Source organism: Lates calcarifer, unplaced genomic scaffold (genome assembly GCF_001640805.2).
Source record: "Lates calcarifer isolate ASB-BC8 unplaced genomic scaffold, TLL_Latcal_v3 _unitig_5015_quiver_857, whole genome shotgun sequence".
In the NCBI taxonomy this organism is placed as follows: domain Eukaryota; kingdom Metazoa; phylum Chordata; class Actinopteri; family Centropomidae; genus Lates; species Lates calcarifer.
The window spans coordinates 19,296-40,349 of record NW_026117236.1 but is presented as its reverse complement, the minus strand read 5'-3'; the positions used below and the strand labels follow the sequence as shown (position 1 = coordinate 40,349).

Genomic DNA, 21,054 nt, shown 5'->3' with positions numbered 1-21,054 from the left:
CATCCCTTCCCCAGCCTCTCAAGACACACCTGGAACAGAGACCAAGCCACAGGAACAAATTAACACATATTAAAATGCACAAACATAATAAGGCCCATAGCCCTACACAGGAGCAGTCCAAATCAAATAATATCACAGCGACTGCCCAGGTACACGATTTACCTACCGCCATTACAATATCGTTTGAAAACTTACCTGACAACATTAAATCACCAACTCTAGATCCAGACAGGGACAGCCGGCCTCTGAGTTCCCCGCTTGCCAAACCACAGGAACCGGTGGAACCCACACCGGCTCATCCACACACTGCAAGAATGAATATCGCTTCTCCTTTGCAGATACCTCCTGTATCGACAGCGTCATCCACTCTTCTGGAGGGCTGTGGCATGAAACACAGGGGGGCCCCCCTGCAGACCTTTGAGGACCCCCTAACGCTGTCCCAGCCACAATCCCCTAAAATAGAGGAGAAAGAGAGAATTAGCATCCAAAAACATGCTAGGGTCACAGTCACTAAACTCCCCATCACACACTATAGCAATGTAGCAGTAGCAGTAGCAGGTTCAGATGCTGTTTCCTCCAGTCCTTTACCTTCTCAAATCACTGTCTCCTCCTCTCCCCCTCCAGCTCCAGAACCACGGTCTAAGCAGCCGGAGCAGCTGCGGCCTCCTACAGACATGGGTGAACAAGCTCAAAAACCAAACCTAAATAACCAGGATGTGATGATGGCAAATTTTTCAGAAAGCAAAAATGCACGAAAACTTGCACAATCTGAATCCTGTTGTAAGAGCACCTCACCTCGTCTGCACTCTGGGGCCGCGGTGACCTCCTGACTGTGAACCCACGGTCCACCAGAGAACGGAGCATAAAATTAGGAATTGGCACCTCACACCTAGAAAAGCTATTATAATAATAGGAGATTCAAATCTAGCTCGAGTGCCACAATTTGCCAGTGAAGAAATCCAGATGGACAGCTTCCCTGGAGCACAATTCCATCACATAGGGGAGATTTTGAAAAAACTTCCCCCTACCAAAACAGTAAAACAGCAGTTTTGTCAGTGGGTTTGAATAACTGCCTAAGACGGCAACAGCCACTTACAATTATAAAACAACTTAATGCACTATTGAAAATAGCAAAGGAAACATTTCCCAATGCCCTGATCTATATACCAATTATTAACATCAGCAACAGACTGGAGAAACAGCAAAAGGACCTAATAACACACCTGAATAGCTATATAGAAAAGAAATGCACTTACCTGTCAGAGATCAGTCCACTCCACTTCAAGACTGAGCCAAGAGATCCAGTACACTGGACTAAGGAGACGGCCGAGAAAATAGCTGAACACTGGGTGGATCAATTAAACATGTGAGTGGGGAGCAGTGCACTACAGCAACTCCCCAAAACTCAAACATCACCAACCTCTGCTCTTCCTTTAAACTAAACTACCTAGAAAGGGAGATTTTAAAGAGGGGACTCACATTTATTCCAACACCCAGACCACCAGATCCTGACCAACTGCGCAGTGATCTACACACTTACCATAGAAGATTAAAAATCTTGGATCATTTCCACTATAACACAGAATTCCCACACATTCCATTTACAACTAATTCCACCTGGGAACCTGCCTTTGAATCTCTGGCGGAGCCCATCCAAGAACTAATCCGGAAGGATGAGGAATGCCTCTCCCGTTTTAGAGCCTCCTACAGGGCAAAATTAAACATTACAGGGATTCAAAGAAAGGCACTCTCTGCACTCAGCAAAAGACAGGATATAATCATAAAACCTGCAGACAAGGGAGGACAAATAGTCTTACAGGATAGATTTAATTATCTCCTGGAAGCAGAAAGACAGCTCAACAACACAACCTATTATGTCCCCCTGGAACAACCTCTGCAGGCAGAAACACAGCATTTGATTAGGAAAATAATTACAAAATTATATGAAGATAAATATATTAAGGCTAAACAGATGACCTACCTCCTTGGCCCAGATAATCCGCGTTCCAGACTATTTTATCTACTTCCTAAAATCCATAAACCACCAGATACCTGGACAGTCCCGTTCCAGGTGCCTGCAGGTAGACCCATTGTAAGTGACTGTGGCTCGGAATCATATCGTATAGCAGAGTTCATCGATCATTACATAAACCCATTAGCGCAAATCCATCCAAGTTACATTAAGGACACTTATGAATTTGTAAAGAAATTGCAAAATTTAACAGTACCGATAGGTACACTTTTATTTTCAATCGATATAGATTCCTTATACACAAACATTGACACGACTTTAGGGCTACAGGCGGTGGCAAAAGCGTTACGCAAAATGCCGGACCCCGATCGCCCCGATAATGTCATTCTCCAACTTTTGGAGATCACATTGACCAGGAATGATTTCCAATTTAATAATAAACATTATCTGCAAGTCTGTGGATGCGCTATGGGTAGAAAATATGCCCCCTCATATGCCGACATCTATTTAGCCGACTGGGAGGAAACGGCATTCAAAAAATGCCACACACTCCCGTTATTATATTTCCGCTATCTGGACGACATCTTTGACCTTTGGAGTGAATCCCTAAATTCATTCCATGAATTTTTAGCAGTCCTAAATTCCCACCACCCGAAAATAAAGTTAAAACAAAACTTACAAACACAGGAGATTGAATTCCTGGACACGCGGATCTTCTTCCATAATCACACTGCCCACTCGAAACAGCTGGCCACCAAAGTACACTTCAAAGAGACCGACCGCCACACCCTTCTACACAAGAGCAGTTACCACCCCAGACACACATTTAAAGGGATCATCAAATCACAATTAATAAGATTCCATAGGATATGCACTTACCAGCAGGACATAGATGAGGCTACCTCGACTCTGTTCACAGCCCTTAGACCCAGAGGTTATTCCAGCCGTCAATTAGATCGGAGGTCAGAAACTCATTCAAAAATAAAAAAGATTATAAAACAGATAAGAGTAGTCTCGCACTTGTCCCGTTGGTGTTAACATATTCCCAGGACCTTTCAGGTTTAATTTCAGGCTTAAAGGCCAATTTCCACCGGGCACAGGAATTAATCGACCCCTTGAATAATTTCCGCCCGATTACAGCCTATAAAAGAAATAAAAACCTATCAGACATACTGGTTCACACACGATTTGATCATTCCAAAAACAACAGCACAGACACGTGGTTACTCAGATACTCACCGTATATAGTAAATAGCCATTCAGGGCAGGGAGCTACAGTAACATTCAGATGTACTCCACAAACCACCAACTTGATCTATATGATCGAATGTACACACTGTAATAAACTTTATATTGGGGAAACAGAAAAAACAGCCAAAACCAGAATCTCACAACATCTGTACCGTATACGGGGAGGTTAGGGTACATCGATCCTACATAGGCATTTCATCCAAGTTGGCCTGGAATTTTTGAAATATAGAATCCTGGATAGCAAACAGACCTGGTCCAAACAACAGAGACGTCGAATTGAACGACAATGGATACAAAAAATAAAAACGATCGATCCACTGGGCTTTAATGAAAAATACAATTAAAATCCTACTTGTGTATTGTGGGCTCGTCCTCTTCTTCTTCTTCTTCCCTTTCCGTGTCCTTTATGACCGCCTTTAATTTTCTAACAAAGCACGATTGGTCTATTAAGGTCAATTAACAATATCTCTGCTAGAATGTGAATACCCGGTTTACATGAGACCCCGGAATAAATAGCACTTATAATCATCTGGTGGTTGGATGTGAATGCATGTATTTAGGTGTTTGTGTGTGTATAGTTATATGCACACGAATGCATATAAATTGTATTTATATAAATAAAATAAATATTTTACTAATTTAGTAACAAATCAATATAAACAATAGAAATAACTTATATTTCTGTCATAATAATTGAGCATGCTTTTGGATACTAATATTATGCATGAATTTCGATTTCTTGCCCCCAGTTTCCCTTTTACGGCAACTACTAAAAATTGTGTGTTGCGTTCAATGCATGCTCGGTTGTTTGAGTGTTTTTCCTTTCCCACTCACCCTCTCTTTTTTCCTGTTTCCTTATATTCCATATCATCCACCAATCATTAATTTCGTCCACGGGGTCTACGGCGAAGCGAGGAATCCCCATAGCAGCCAAATAATTCTCCCATGGCAGGGATTCCCCTAGATAACTGGAAAACACATACATATATACAAATATAAACACATTTCTAACAACATGGAAGGGTATGCATCTAATTACGCTCTCTTTTTTGCTAAACAAACATTGTTTTAAATTAAAAATGATTTTATGTGTTATGTTTTATTCAGCATGATGTATATATCTTATTATATTTTATTGTGTGGAGATGCATGTTTAGCACTCTTTTATGTACAGCACTTACCTGTATATAGCACTTACCTGTGTATAGCGTTTCCTATGTACAGCACTTATTTTACATTTTTTTATTGCATGATTTTTATTGCATGATACTTAGATTACAGCTCTTTATTGGATGCTTACCCTTTCTACTTATGGATTTACTCCCCCAGCAGTTGGATATCCCACCTCACTTTTTTTAGGGGGGATCATGCCTGGAAATATTCCACTGGTTATTTCAGAACTTGGCAGTCTTCATCGTGATCTGGAGTCTTCCCTTCCTCCAGACCCGCCCCCCCCCCCTTTTTTTTTTAAAAACCTGCACTTGGAACAGACCCTGGAACCTATTTTGATTTTAATACTTTTACACAGACCCTGACCTTCAACCTAACCGCCTGACTCCTACTCTGACCCTATACATGACCTGATCCCTAAAACCTAACCATTCAACTTGTACTGAGGCCCTAACCCTAACCTGACCTCGACCCTGCCCCAACCCTAACCTGACTTCGACCCTGCCCCAACCCTAACCTGACCTCGACCCTGCCCCAACCCTAACCTGACTTCGACCCTGCCCCAACCCTAACCTGACCCCGCCCTGCCCTAACCCTACCTGACCCTGCCCTAACCCTAACCTGACCCTCGACCCTGCCCTAACACTAACCTGACCCTTGACCCTTGACCCTGCCCCAACCCTAACCTGACCTTGACCTAATCCTATTACTATGTTGGAGGACCCAACTCTAACTAGTAAAGCTATAAACCCCCCCCCCTCCCGGTTTTCAGGAGGAAGAGCCCCCAATCCAGGTCCAACAGGATCTCCAGAGTTGAGGATCCCTAACACAACCTATTGATGTGATTGAAAAAAAAATATCAGGGATATATAAAAATTCAACATTTTCACAAATAATACTCCCTGTCCTAATAGGCTGTGTTTTCCTCACCCCTCCTTGTCCCCTCCCTTTACTTACCTTCATATCCTTTCAAAACTTGTACTCTCCTCTCACTGAACCAGCTCCGGACCATTTATCAATCTGCTTTTTCTCCATGAGCCAATATGGAACCTATAAAAAAAATATATAAAAAAAACATTGTATATATGTGTGTATGTATATATACACATATACAGATAAAATAGAAATAAAGATCAGTATAATACATGTTGCCAGCGCATCAGAGACATCTAGTGGTGTCCCCTTCCCCTAACCTAACCTGACCTCGACCTTGCCCTAACCCTAACCTGACCCCCCCGCCCCCTGCCCTAACCCTAACCTGACCCTGGACCCTGCCCCAACCCTAACCTGACCTTGACCTAATCCTATTACTATGTTGGAGGACCCAACTCTAACTAGTAAAGCTATAAACCCCCCCCCCCTCCCGGTTTTCAGGAGGAAGAGCCCCCAATATGCCAATATGGAACCTATAAAAAAATATATATAAAAAAACATTGTATATATGTGTGTATGTATATATACATATATAAAGATAAAATAGACAAAGATCAAAATAATACATGTTGCCAGTGCATTAGTGACATCTAGTGGTGTCCCCTTCCCCTAACCTAACCTTGCCAGAGCCTTGTCTTTGTTTGATCAATTTTAACAGATAAATGAATAACCTAAGGCTCCAATGGAGTAATCACTTTTCGCTTACAGATGATAGTATATATAGAAACACCCCCTTTTGTAAATTTTTTTTTTCTCTCTTCTTTTTCTTTTTCTTTTATTGCCCCACCTCCTTTCAATCTCTTATTATCTTACCTTTTATTTCTAGGATCCACCCTCATGGACTTGATCTATATGAATCTATTATAAAAGGAAAAAAAAGAATATCAATTGTTTTAAATCCAGTTGTACCTTTAAAAGGAGGGGCATAAATTTAAATAACACCCCCTGAGAAAGGGTCCCCTGCAGGACCAATCACCTACCAGGTACTGCCCCCAAGATTACTTACATAGAGGCCTGGATCCTTCACTCTCTTCTTGCTCCCCTGAAGAAGCCTTCCAGGCGAAACGTTGGGACCTTCTTTCCTTTAATCCTCTGAGAGAGACTAACTTCAGACAGGTTTTCTCACTAAAAAAGAGAAAATACTTTTTTAAGCTTTTATAGTGCAGGTTTTGTTTCATTTTTTCTAATGTTTTATTGTTTTATTACTAGTTTTGGTGGGTACATACACAAACAGGGTCTAACCAGAGGACTGAGGCTTGAGGCCTAATGGATCTGGTCTCAGGCCTGGATCAGCAAATGGGTGAGTGTTGTCTACTAACCTACAGGAAAAAGAGTGTGCGCACACAGAAGATTATACAACATCACGTTTGAAGACTCTACACAACTCTCCCCAGCTAATCCAAGCATCGACACAAACCTCAACTATTTTAAACAAAACTCATCCCCTGTTTGGATGGATTCCCCACCCTGAAGGACTTTTTATTATTTATTTATTTTATATCTTTTATTTTCTATTTATGATTGCCCTGCAAGGATATTTTTGAATCCTGATTTTTTTTACACACGTGTCCCCCTGTTTTGGTAATACAGGATTATCACGGAGCCTTATTGTTTTCTACTGCACTGTAAGTGCTTGCTAAGTATTTTAAGCTAACCTAGTGTGCTGTTGTCTCCTCTCTTATCTTCCCTACCCCTTTCTCTTTTAATCCTTTTGTTCCCCCTTGTTTTAGTATCCTCTTTTAAGTATCTCTTATGCTCATTTAATTTGGTTTTTATTTAACCAGATCTGTTTAAATGAAATTTAATCATTAATTTAATTATTGTTTCATTTTAACTGACTGATTACCTAATTTTATTTTTTATACTATCATCTGTTTAACAAACCCTCTGCTTTTCACTACGGATCTCTTAGCAGCACAGCCACCATGTCCTTACCCCTGAGTAACAGATTTGAAGTGCTGGCTCAACCAAATAGCCCGGGTAAGTGTGGGACTGCGGAACAAAATCTACTCAAGCCAGCCCCTAGGGAAACTGCCTCGGCTCCTCCAAATGACCCTCAGGATCTAGACCTAACAAAAGTATATTTGAAGATGTTACAGGCCATTCACCACTCCGAGATTATTGCTAGGGCTACACAGCAAAACACAGCCCTAATGGGTATGATGAAGAAAGCAAATCAACTGACTCACTTCATTAAACCAGCAGTTCCTAATCCGGCAACTCTGGAAAGGGTTAAAATAAACACAGATCAATGGCTGAACAATAATTTAATAATCCTGGCTGACCATTATGATGCCTTATTAGCATCTCTTTTAGCACAGGTGATAACCTTTCAACCAGCAGCCTTAAGTAAAGCCTTAAAATGGGCTAAACTGAGATATGGACCTCGACTTACCGACAGCTCCATAGACACCCTGAGAACCATGGTGCTCCAAGGGCAACCACAGGTGGGCCCGGAGAGTGTGGAACCCTCTCTACAGGATTTTCCACCTCTCCCCACTCCAGATCAGGCGGCACAGGCCAAACTATCCCCAATGCACCAGCCATCCCTTCCCCAGCCTCTCAAGACACACCTGGAACAGAGACCAAGCCACAGGAACAAATTAACACATATTAAAATGCACAAACATAATAAGGCCCATAGCCCTACACAGGAGCAGTCCAAATCAAATAATATCACAGCGACTGCCCAGGTACACGATTTACCTACCGCCATTACAATATCGTTTGAAAACTTACCTGACAACATTAAATCACCAACTCTAGATCCAGACAGGGACAGCCGGCCTCTGAGTTCCCCGCTTGCCAAACCACAGGAACCGGTGGAACCCACACCGGCTCATCCACACACTGCAAGAATGAATATCGCTTCTCCTTTGCAGATACCTCCTGTATCGACAGCGTCATCCACTCTTCTGGAGGGCTGTGGCATGAAACACAGGGGGGCCCCCCTGCAGACCTTTGAGGACCCCCTAACGCTGTCCCAGCCACAATCCCCTAAAATAGAGGAGAAAGAGAGAATTAGCATCCAAAAACATGCTAGGGTCACAGTCACTAAACTCCCCATCACACACTATAGCAATGTAGCAGTAGCAGTAGCAGGTTCAGATGCTGTTTCCTCCAGTCCTTTACCTTCTCAAATCACTGTCTCCTCCTCTCCCCCTCCAGCTCCAGAACCACGGTCTAAGCAGCCGGAGCAGCTGCGGCCTCCTACAGACATGGGTGAACAAGCTCAAAAACCAAACCTAAATAACCAGGATGTGATGATGGCAAATTTTTCAGAAAGCAAAAATGCACGAAAACTTGCACAATCTGAATCCTGTTGTAAGAGCACCTCACCTCGTCTGCACTCTGGGGCCGCGGTGACCTCCGACTGTGAACCCACGGTCCACCAGAGAACGGAGCATAAAATTAGGAATTGGCACCTCACACCTAGAAAAGCTATTATAATAATAGGAGATTCAAATCTAGCTCGAGTGCCACAATTTGCCAGTGAAGAAATCCAGATGGACAGCTTCCCTGGAGCACAATTCCATCACATAGGGGAGATTTTGAAAAAACTTCCCCCTACCAAAACAGTAAAAACAGCAGTTTTGTCAGTGGGTTTGAATAACTGCCTAAGACGGCAACAGCCACTTTCAATTATAAAACAACTTAATGCACTATTGAAAATAGCAAAGGAAACATTTCCCAATGCCCTGATCTATATACCAATTATTAACATCAGCAACAGACTGGAGAAACAGCAAAAGGACCTAATAACACACCTGAATAGCTATATAGAAAAGAAATGCACTTACCTGTCAGAGATCAGTCCACTCCACTTCAAGACTGAGCCAAGAGATCCAGTACACTGGACTAAGGAGACGGCCGAGAAAATAGCTGAACACTGGGTGGATCAATTAAACATGTGAGTGGGGAGCAGTGCACTACAGCAACTCCCCAAAACTCAAACATCACCAACCTCTGCTCTTCCTTTAAACTAAACTACCTAGAAAGGGAGATTTTAAAGAGGGGACTCACATTTATTCCAACACCCAGACCACCAGATCCTGACCAACTGCGCAGTGATCTACACACTTACCATAGAAGATTAAAAATCTTGGATCATTTCCACTATAACACAGAATTCCCACACATTCCATTTACAACTAATTCCACCTGGGAACCTGCCTTTGAATCTCTGGCGGAGCCCATCCAAGAACTAATCCGGAAGGATGAGGAATGCCTCTCCCGTTTTAGAGCCTCCTACAGGGCAAAATTAAACATTACAGGGATTCAAAGAAAGGCACTCTCTGCACTCAGCAAAAGACAGGATATAATCATAAAACCTGCAGACAAGGGAGGACAAATAGTCTTACAGGATAGATTTAATTATCTCCTGGAAGCAGAAAGACAGCTCAACAACACAACCTATTATGTCCCCCTGGAACAACCTCTGCAGGCAGAAACACAGCATTTGATTAGGAAAATAATTACAAAATTATATGAAGATAAATATATTAAGGCTAAACAGATGACCTACCTCCTTGGCCCAGATAATCCGCGTTCCAGACTATTTTATCTACTTCCTAAAATCCATAAACCACCAGATACCTGGACAGTCCCGTTCCAGGTGCCTGCAGGTAGACCCATTGTAAGTGACTGTGGCTCGGAATCATATCGTATAGCAGAGTTCATCGATCATTACATAAACCCATTAGCGCAAATCCATCCAAGTTACATTAAGGACACTTATGAATTTGTAAAGAAATTGCAAAATTTAACAGTACCGATAGGTACACTTTTATTTTCAATCGATATAGATTCCTTATACACAAACATTGACACGACTTTAGGGCTACAGGCGGTGGCAAAAGCGTTACGCAAAATGCCGGACCCCGATCGCCCCGATAATGTCATTCTCCAACTTTTGGAGATCACATTGACCAGGAATTATTTCCAATTTAATAATAAACATTATCTGCAAGTCTGTGGATGCGCTATGGGTAGAAAATATGCCCCCTCATATGCCGACATCTATTTAGCCGACTGGGAGGAAACGGCATTCAAAAAATGCCACACACTCCCGTTATTATATTTCCGCTATCTGGACGACATCTTTGACCTTTGGAGTGAATCCCTAAATTCATTCCATGAATTTTTAGCAGTCCTAAATTCCCACCACCCGAAAATAAAGTTAAAACAAAACTTACAAACACAGGAGATTGAATTCCTGGACACGCGGATCTTCTTCCATAATCACACTGCCCACTCGAAACAGCTGGCCACCAAAGTACACTTCAAAGAGACCGACCGCCACACCCTTCTACACAAGAGCAGTTACCACCCCAGACACACATTTAAAGGGATCATCAAATCACAATTAATAAGATTCCATAGGATATGCACTTACCAGCAGGACATAGATGAGGCTACCTCGACTCTGTTCACAGCCCTTAGACCCAGAGGTTATTCCAGCCGTCAATTAGATCGGAGGTCAGAAACTCATTCAAAAATAAAAAAGATTATAAAACAGATAAGAGTAGTCTCGCACTTGTCCCGTTGGTGTTAACATATTCCCAGGACCTTTCAGGTTTAATTTCAGGCTTAAAGGCCAATTTCCACCGGGCACAGGAATTAATCGACCCCTTGAATAATTTCCGCCCGATTACAGCCTATAAAAGAAATAAAAACCTATCAGACATACTGGTTCACACACGATTTGATCATTCCAAAAACAACAGCACAGACACGTGGTTACTCAGATACTCACCGTATATAGTAAATAGCCATTCAGGGCAGGGAGCTACAGTAACATTCAGATGTACTCCACAAACCACCAACTTGATCTATATGATCGAATGTACACACTGTAATAAACTTTATATTGGGGAAACAGAAAAAACAGCCAAAACCAGAATCTCACAACATCTGTACCGTATACGGGGAGGTTAGGGTACATCGATCCTACATAGGCATTTCATCCAAGTTGGCCTGGAATTTTTGAAATATAGAATCCTGGATAGCAAACAGACCTGGTCCAAACAACAGAGACGTCGAATTGAACGACAATGGATACAAAAAATAAAAACGATCGATCCACTGGGCTTTAATGAAAAATACAATTAAAATCCTACTTGTGTATTGTGGGCTCTTCCTCTTCTTCTTCTTCTTCCCTTTCCGTGTCCTTTATGACCGCCTTTAATTTTCTAACAAAGCACGATTGGTCTATTAAGGTCAATTAACAATATCTCTGCTAGAATGTGAATACCCGGTTTACATGAGACCCCGGAATAAATAGCACTTATAATCATCTGGTGGTTGGATGTGAATGCATGTATTTAGGTGTTTGTGTGTGTATAGTTATATGCACACGAATGCATATAAATTGTATTTATATAAATAAAATAAATATTTTACTAATTTAGTAACAAATCAATATAAACAATAGAAATAACTTATATTTCTGTCATAATAATTGAGCATGCTTTTGGATACTAATATTATGCATGAATTTCGATTTCTTGCCCCCAGTTTCCCTTTTACGGCAACTACTAAAAATTGTGTGTTGCGTTCAATGCATGCTCGGTTGTTTGAGTGTTTTTCCTTTCCCACTCACCCTCTCTTTTTTCCTGTTTCCTTATATTCCATATCATCCACCAATCATTAATTTCGTCCACGGGGTCTACGGCGAAGCCGAGGAATCCCCCATAGCAGCCAAATAATTCTCCCATGGCAGGGATTCCCCTAGATAACTGGAAAACACATACATATATACAAATATAAACACATTTCTAACAACATGGAAGGGTATGCATCTAATTACGCTCTCTTTTTTGCTAAACAAACATTGTTTTAAATTAAAAATGATTTTATGTGTTATGTTTTATTCAGCATGATGTATATATCTTATTATATTTTATTGTGTGGAGATGCATGTTTAGCACTCTTTTATGTACAGCACTTACCTGTATATAGCACTTACCTGTGTATAGCGTTTCCTATGTACAGCACTTATTTTACATTTTTTTATTGCATGATTTTTATTGCATGATACTTAGATTACAGCTCTTTATTGGATGCTTACCCTTTCTACTTATGGATTTACTCCCCCAGCAGTTGGATATCCCACCTCACTTTTTTTAGGGGGGATCATGCCTGGAAATATTCCACTGGTTATTTCAGAACTTGGCAGTCTTCATCGTGATCTGGAGTCTTCCCTTCCTCCAGACCCCCCCCCCCCCCTTTTTTTTTTAAAAACCTGCACTTGGAACAGACCCTGGAACCTATTTTGATTTTAATACTTTTACACAGACCCTGACCTTCAACCTAACCGCCTGACTCCTACTCTGACCCTATACATGACCTGATCCCTAAAACCTAACCATTCAACTTGTACTGAGGCCCTAACCCTAACCTGACCTCGACCCTGCCCCAACCCTAACCTGACTCGACCCTTGCACCCTACTGACCGACCCTGCCCCAACCCTAACCTGACCTTGACCTAATCCTATTACTATGTTGGAGGACCCAACTCTAACTAGTAAAGCTATAAACCCCCCCCCTCCCGGTTTTCAGGAGGAAGAGCCCCCAATCCAGGTCCAACAGGATCTCCAGAGTTGAGGATCCCTAACACAACCTATTGATGTGATTGAAAAAAAAATATCAGGGATATATAAAAATTCAACATTTTCACAAATAATACTCCCTGTCCTAATAGGCTGTGTTTTCCTCACCCCTCCTTGTCCCCTCCCTTTACTTACCTTCATATCCTTTCAAAACTTGTACTCTCCTCTCACTGAACCAGCTCCGGACCATTTATCAATCTGCTTTTTCTCCATGAGCCAATATGGAACCTATAAAAAAAATATATAAAAAAAAACATTGTATATATGTGTGTATGTATATATACACATATACAGATAAAATAGAAATAAAGATCAGTATAATACATGTTGCCAGCGCATCAGAGACATCTAGTGGTGTCCCCTTCCCCTAACCTAACCTGACCTCGACCTTGCCCTAACCCTAACCTGACCCCCGCCCCTGCCCTAACCCTAACCTGACCCTGGACCCTGCCCCAACCCTAACCTGACCTTGACCTAATCCTATTACTATGTTGGAGGACCCAACTCTAACTAGTAAAGCTATAAACCCCCCCCCCCCCCCTCCCGGTTTTCAGGAGGAAGAGCCCCCAATATGCCAATATGGAACCTATAAAAAAATATATATAAAAAAACATTGTATATATGTGTGTATGTATATATACATATATAAAGATAAAATAGACAAAGATCAAAATAATACATGTTGCCAGTGCATTAGTGACATCTAGTGGTGTCCCCTTCCCCTAACCTAACCTTGCCAGAGCCTTGTCTTTGTTTGATCAATTTTAACAGATAAATGAATAACCTAAGGCTCCAATGGAGTAATCACTTTTCGCTTACAGATGATAGTATATATAGAAACACCCCCTTTTGTAAATTTTTTTTTTCTCTCTTCTTTTTCTTTTTCTTTTATTGCCCCACCTCCTTTCAATCTCTTATTATCTTACCTTTTATTTCTAGGATCCACCCTCATGGACTTGATCTATATGAATCTATTATAAAAGGAAAAAAAAGAATATCAATTGTTTTAAATCCAGTTGTACCTTTAAAAGGAGGGGCATAAATTTAAATAACACCCCCTGAGAAAGGGTCCCCTGCAGGACCAATCACCTACCAGGTACTGCCCCCAAGATTACTTACATAGAGGCCTGGATCCTTCACTCTCTTCTTGCTCCCCTGAAGAAGCCTTCCAGGCGAAACGTTGGGACCTTCTTTCCTTTAATCCTCTGAGAGAGACTAACTTCAGACAGGTTTTCTCACTAAAAAAGAGAAAATACTTTTTTAAGCTTTTATAGTGCAGGTTTTGTTTCATTTTTTCTAATGTTTTATTGTTTTATTACTAGTTTTGGTGGGTACATACACAAACAGGGTCTAACCAGAGGACTGAGGCTTGAGGCCTACTGGATCTGGTCTCAGGCCTGGATCAGCAAATGGGTGAGTGTTGTCTACTAACCTACAGGAAAAAGAGTGTGCGCACACAGAAGATTATACAACATCACGTTTGAAGACTCTACACAACTCTCCCCAGCTAATCCAAGCATCGACACAAACCTCAACTATTTTAAACAAAACTCATCCCCTGTTTGGATGGATTCCCCACCCTGAAGGACTTTTTATTATTTATTTATTTTATATCTTTTATTTTCTATTTATGATTGCCCTGCAAGGATATTTTTGAATCCTGATTTTTTTTACACACGTGTCCCCCTGTTTTGGTAATACAGGATTATCACGGAGCCTTATTGTTTTCTACTGCACTGTAAGTGCTTGCTAAGTATTTTAAGCTAACCTAGTGTGCTGTTGTCTCCTCTCTTATCTTCCCTACCCCTTTCTCTTTTAATCCTTTTGTTCCCCCCTTGTTTTAGTATCCTCTTTTAAGTATCTCTTATGCTCATTTAATTTGGTTTTTATTTAACCAGATCTGTTTAAATGAAATTTAATCATTAATTTAATTATTGTTTCATTTTAACTGACTGATTACCTAATTTTATTTTTTATACTATCATCTGTTTAACAAACCCTCTGCTTTTCACTACGGATCTCTTAGCAGCACAGCCACCATGTCCTTACCCCTGAGTAACAGATTTGAAGTGCTGGCTCAACCAAATAGCCCGGGTAAGTGTGGGACTGCGGAACAAAATCTACTCAAGCCAGCCCCTAGGGAAACTGCCTCGGCTCCTCCAAATGACCCTCAGGATCTAGACCTAACAAAAGTATATTTGAAGATGTTACAGGCCATTCACCACTCCGAGATTATTGCTAGGGCTACACAGCAAAACACAGCCCTAATGGGTATGATGAAGAAAGCAAATCAACTGACTCACTTCATTAAACCAGCAGTTCCTAATCCGGCAACTCTGGAAAGGGTTAAAATAAACACAGATCAATGGCTGAACAATAATTTAATAATCCTGGCTGACCATTATGATGCCTTATTAGCATCTCTTTTAGCACAGGTGATAACCTTTCAACCAGCAGCCTTAAGTAAAGCCTTAAAATGGGCTAAACTGAGATATGGACCTCGACTTACCGACAGCTCCATAGACACCCTGAGAACCATGGTGCTCCAAGGGCAACCACAGGTGGGCCCGGAGAGTGTGGAACCCTCTCTACAGGATTTTCCACCTCTCCCCACTCCAGATCAGGCGGCACAGGCCAAACTATCCCCAATGCACCAGCCATCCCTTCCCCAGCCTCTCAAGACACACCTGGAACAGAGACCAAGCCACAGGAACAAATTAACACATATTAAAATGCACAAACATAATAAGGCCCATAGCCCTACACAGGAGCAGTCCAAATCAAATAATATCACAGCGACTGCCCAGGTACACGATTTACCTACCGCCATTACAATATCGTTTGAAAACTTACCTGACAACATTAAATCACCAACTCTAGATCCAGACAGGGACAGCCGGCCTCTGAGTTCCCCGCTTGCCAAACCACAGGAACCGGTGGAACCCACACCGGCTCATCCACACACTGCAAGAATGAATATCGCTTCTCCTTTGCAGATACCTCCTGTATCGACAGCGTCATCCACTCTTCTGGAGGGCTGTGGCATGAAACACAGGGGGGCCCCCCTGCAGACCTTTGAGGACCCCCTAACGCTGTCCCAGCCACAATCCCCTAAAATAGAGGAGAAAGAGAGAATTAGCATCCAAAAACATGCTAGGGTCACAGTCACTAAACTCCCCATCACACACTATAGCAATGTAGCAGTAGCAGTAGCAGGTTCAGATGCTGTTTCCTCCAGTCCTTTACCTTCTCAAATCACTGTCTCCTCCTCTCCCCCTCCAGCTCCAGAACCACGGTCTAAGCAGCCGGAGCAGCTGCGGCCTCCTACAGACATGGGTGAACAAGCTCAAAAACCAAACCTAAATAACCAGGATGTGATGATGGCAAATTTTTCAGAAAGCAAAAATGCACGAAAACTTGCACAATCTGAATCCTGTTGTAAGAGCACCTCACCTCGTCTGCACTCTGGGGCCGCGGTGACCTCCGACTGTGAACCCACGGTCCACCAGAGAACGGAGCATAAAATTAGGAATTGGCACCTCACACCTAGAAAAGCTATTATAATAATAGGAGATTCAAATCTAGCTCGAGTGCCACAATTTGCCAGTGAAGAAATCCAGATGGACAGCTTCCCTGGAGCACAATTCCATCACATAGGGGAGATTTTGAAAAAACTTCCCCCTACCAAAACAGTAAAAACAGCAGTTTTGTCAGTGGGTTTGAATAACTGCCTAAGACGGCAACAGCCACTTTCAATTATAAAACAACTTAATGCACTATTGAAAATAGCAAAGGAAACGTTTCCCAATGCCCTGATCTATATACCAATTATTAACATCAGCAACAGACTGGAGAAACAGCAAAAGGACCTAATAACACACCTGAATAGCTATATAGAAAAGAAATGCACTTACCTGTCAGAGATCAGTCCACTCCACTTCAAGACTGAGCCAAGAGATCCAGTACACTGGACTAAGGAGACGGCCGAGAAAATAGCTGAACACTGGGTGGATCAATTAAACATGTGAGTGGGGAGCAGTGCACTACAGCAACTCCCCAAAACTCAAACATCACCAACCTCTGCTCTTCCTTTAAACTAAACTACCTAGAAAGGGAGATTTTAAAGAGGGGACTCACATTTATTCCAACACCCAGACCACCAGATCCTGACCAACTGCGCAGTGATCTACACACTTACCATAGAAGATTAAAAATCTTGGATCATTTCCACTATAACACAGAATTCCCACACATTCCATTTACAACTAATTCCACCTGGGAACCTGCCTTTGAATCTCTGGCGGAGCCCATCCAAGAACTAATCCGGAAGGATGAGGAATGCCTCTCCCGTTTTAGAGCCTCCTACAGGGCAAAATTAAACATTACAGGGATTCAAAGAAAGGCACTCTCTGCACTCAGCAAAAGACAGGATATAATCATAAAACCTGCAGACAAGGGAGGACAAATAGTCTTACAGGATAGATTTAATTATCTCCTGGAAGCAGAAAGACAGCTCAACAACACAACCTATTATGTCCCCCTGGAACAACCTCTGCAGGCAGAAACACAGCATTATGATTAGGAAAATAATTACAAAATTATATGAAGATAAATATATTAAGGCTAAACAGATGACCTACCTCCTTGGCCCAGATAATCCGCGTTCCAGACTATTTTATCTACTTCCTAAAATCCATAAACCACCAGATACCTGGACAGTCCCGTTCCAGGTGCCTGCAGGTAGACCCATTGTAAGTGACTGCTGGCTCGGAATCATATCGTATAGCAGAGTTCATCGATCATTACATAAACCCATTAGCGCAAATCCATCCAAGTTACATTAAGGACACTTATGAATTTGTAAAGAAATTGCAAAATTTAACAGTACCGATAGGTACACTTTTATTTTCAATCGATATAGATTCCTTATACACAAACATTGACACGACTTTAGGGCTACAGGCGGTGGCAAAAGCGTTACGCAAAATGCCGGACCCCGATCGCCCCGATAATGTCATTCTCCAACTTTTGGAGATCACATTGACCAGGAATGATTTCCAATTTAATAATAAACATTATCTGCAAGTCTGTGGATGCGCTATGGGTAGAAAATATGCCCCCTCATATGCCGACATCTATTTAGCCGACTGGGAGGAAACGGCATTCAAAAAATGCCACACACTCCCGTTATTATATTTCCGCTATCTGGACGACATCTTTGACCTTTGGAGTGAATCCCTAAATTCATTCCATGAATTTTTAGCAGTCCTAAATTCCCACCACCCGAAAATAAAGTTAAAACAAAACTTACAAACACAGGAGATTGAATTCCTGGACACGCGGATCTTCTTCCATAATCACACTGCCCACTCGAAACAGCTGGCCACCAAAGTACACTTCAAAGAGACCGACCGCCACACCCTTCTACACAAGAGCAGTTACCACCCCAGACACACATTTAAAGGGATCATCAAATCACAATTAATAAGATTCCATAGGATATGCACTTACCAGCAGGACATAGATGAGGCTACCTCGACTCTGTTCACAGCCCTTAGACCCAGAGGTTATTCCAGCCGTCAATTAGATCGGAGGTCAGAAACTCATTCAAAAATAAAAAAGATTATAAAACAGATAAGAGTAGTCTCGCACTTGTCCCGTTGGTGTTAACATATTCCCAGGACCTTTCAGGTTTAATTTCAGGCTTAAAGGCCAATTTCCACCGGGCACAGGAATTAATCGACCCCTTGAATAATTTCCGCCCGATTACAGCCTATAAAAGAAATAAAAACCTATCAGACATACTGGTTCACACACGATTTGATCATTCCAAAAACAACAGCACAGACACGTGGTTACTCAGATACTCACCGTATATAGTAAATAGCCATTCAGGGCAGGGAGCTACAGTAACATTCAGATGTACTCCACAAACCACCAACTTGATCTATATGATCGAATGTACACACTGTAATAAACTTTATATTGGGGAAACAGAAAAAACAGCCAAAACCAGAATCTCACAACATCTGTACCGTATACGGGGAGGTTAGGGTACATCGATCCTACATAGGCATTTCATCCAAGTTGGCCTGGAATTTTTGAAATATAGAATCCTGGATAGCAAACAGACCTGGTCCAAACAACAGAGACGTCGAATTGAACGACAATGGATACAAAAAATAAAAACGATCGATCCACTGGGCTTTAATGAAAAATACAATTAAAATCCTACTTGTGTATTGTGGGCTCTTCCTCTTCTTCTTCTTCTTCCCTTTCCGTGTCCTTTATGACCGCCTTTAATTTTCTAACAAAGCACGATTGGTCTATTAAGGTCAATTAACAATATCTCTGCTAGAATGTGAATACCCGGTTTACATGAGACCCCGGAATAAATAGCACTTATAATCATCTGGTGGTTGGATGTGAATGCATGTATTTAGGTGTTTGTGTGTGTATAGTTATATGCACACGAATGCATATAAATTGTATTTATATAAATAAAATAAATATTTTACTAATTTAGTAACAAATCAATATAAACAATAGAAATAACTTATATTTCTGTCATAATAATTGAGCATGCTTTTGGATACTAATATTATGCATGAATTTCGATTTCTTGCCCCCAGTTTCCCTTTTACGGCAACTACTAAAAATTGTGTGTTGCGTTCAATGCATGCTCGGTTGTTTGAGTGTTTTTCCTTTCCCACTCACCCTCTCTTTTTTCCTGTTTCCTTATATTCCATATCATCCACCAATCATTAATTTCGTCCACGGGGTCTACGGCGAAGCCGAGGAATCCCCCATAGCAGCCAAATAATTCTCCCATGGCAGGGATTCCCCTAGATAACTGGAAAACACATACATATATACAAATATAAACACATTTCTAACAACATGGAAGGGTATGCATCTAATTACGCTCTCTTTTTTGCTAAACAAACATTGTTTTAAATTAAAAATGATTTTATGTGTTATGTTTTATTCAGCATGATGTATATATCTTATTATATTTTATTGTGTGGAGATGCATGTTTAGCACTCTTTTATGTACAGCACTTACCTGTATATAGCACTTACCTGTGTATAGCGTTTCCTATGTACAGCACTTATTTTACATTTTTTTATTGCATGATTTTTATTGCATGATACTTAGATTACAGCTCTTTATTGGATGCTTACCCTTTCTACTTATGGATTTACTCCCCCAGCAGTTGGATATCCCACCTCACTTTTTTTAGGGGGGATCATGCCTGGAAATATTCCACTGGTTATTTCAGAACTTGGCAGTCTTCATCGTGATCTGGAGTCTTCCCTTCCTCCAGACCCCCCCCCCCTTTTTTTTTTTAAAAACCTGCACTTGGAACAGACCCTGGAACCTATTTTGATTTTAATACTTTTACACAGACCCTGACCTTCAACCTAACCGCCTGACTCCTACTCTGACCCTATACATGACCTGATCCCTAAAACCTAACCATTCAACTTGTACTGAGGCCCTAACCCTAACCTGACCTCGACCCTGCCCCAACCCTAACCTGACTTCGACCCTGCCCCAACCCTAACCTGACCTTGACCCTTGACCCTGCCCCAACCCTAACCTGACCTTGACCTAATCCTATTACTATGTTGGAGGACCCAACTCTAACTAGTAAAGCTATAAAACCCCCCCCTCCCGGTTTTCAGGAGGAAGAGCCCCCAATCCAGGTCCAACAGGATCTCCAGAGTTGAGGATCCCTAACACAACCTATTGATGTGATTGAAAAAAAAATATCAGGGATATATAAAAATTCAACATTTTCACAAATAATACTCCCTGTCCTAATAGGCTGTGTTTTCCTCACCCCTCCTTGTCCCCTCCCTTTACTTACCTTCATATCCTTTCAAAACTTGTACTCTCCTCTCACTGAACCAGCTCCGGACCATTTATCAATCTGCTTTTTCTCCATGAGCCAATATGGAACCTATAAAAAAAATATATAAAAAAAACATTGTATATATGTGTGTATGTATATATACACATATACAGATAAAATAGAAATAAAGATCAGTATAATACATGTTGCCAGCGCATCAGAGACATCTAGTGGTGTCCCCTTCCCCTAACCTAACCTG

General features: G+C 41.5%; 1 long non-coding RNA gene across 3 annotated transcripts; it reads right to left on the bottom strand.

Annotated features, from left to right (window-relative positions):
• Positions 1-5,006: 5,006 nt before the first annotated feature.
• LOC108873316 (uncharacterized) lies at positions 5,007-19,165 on the bottom strand. Of its 3 annotated transcripts, XR_007811299.1 has the most exons (13): positions 18,248-19,165; positions 17,577-17,670; positions 9,127-9,764; positions 8,666-8,893; positions 8,459-8,536; positions 8,066-8,323; positions 7,722-7,899; positions 7,516-7,548; positions 7,262-7,395; positions 6,553-6,645; positions 6,333-6,451; positions 6,140-6,184; positions 5,007-5,443 (listed from the first exon to the last, which is right to left on the bottom strand). It is a non-coding gene; the product is annotated as an uncharacterized LOC108873316 (long non-coding RNA). The 3 variants fall into 3 exon arrangements; XR_007811298.1 differs by lacking the exons at positions 5,007-5,443; positions 6,140-6,184; positions 6,333-6,451; ... (6 more) ...; positions 8,666-8,893; positions 9,127-9,764 and adding exons at positions 12,801-13,164; positions 13,863-13,907; positions 14,056-14,174; ... (4 more) ...; positions 16,390-16,617; positions 16,851-17,488 and having other exon boundaries at positions 18,248-18,360; positions 18,448-19,165; XR_007811297.1 differs by lacking the exons at positions 5,007-5,443; positions 6,140-6,184; positions 6,333-6,451; ... (6 more) ...; positions 8,666-8,893; positions 9,127-9,764 and adding exons at positions 12,801-13,164; positions 13,863-13,907; positions 14,056-14,174; ... (4 more) ...; positions 16,390-16,617; positions 16,851-17,488.
• Positions 19,166-21,054: the final 1,889 nt, after the last annotated feature.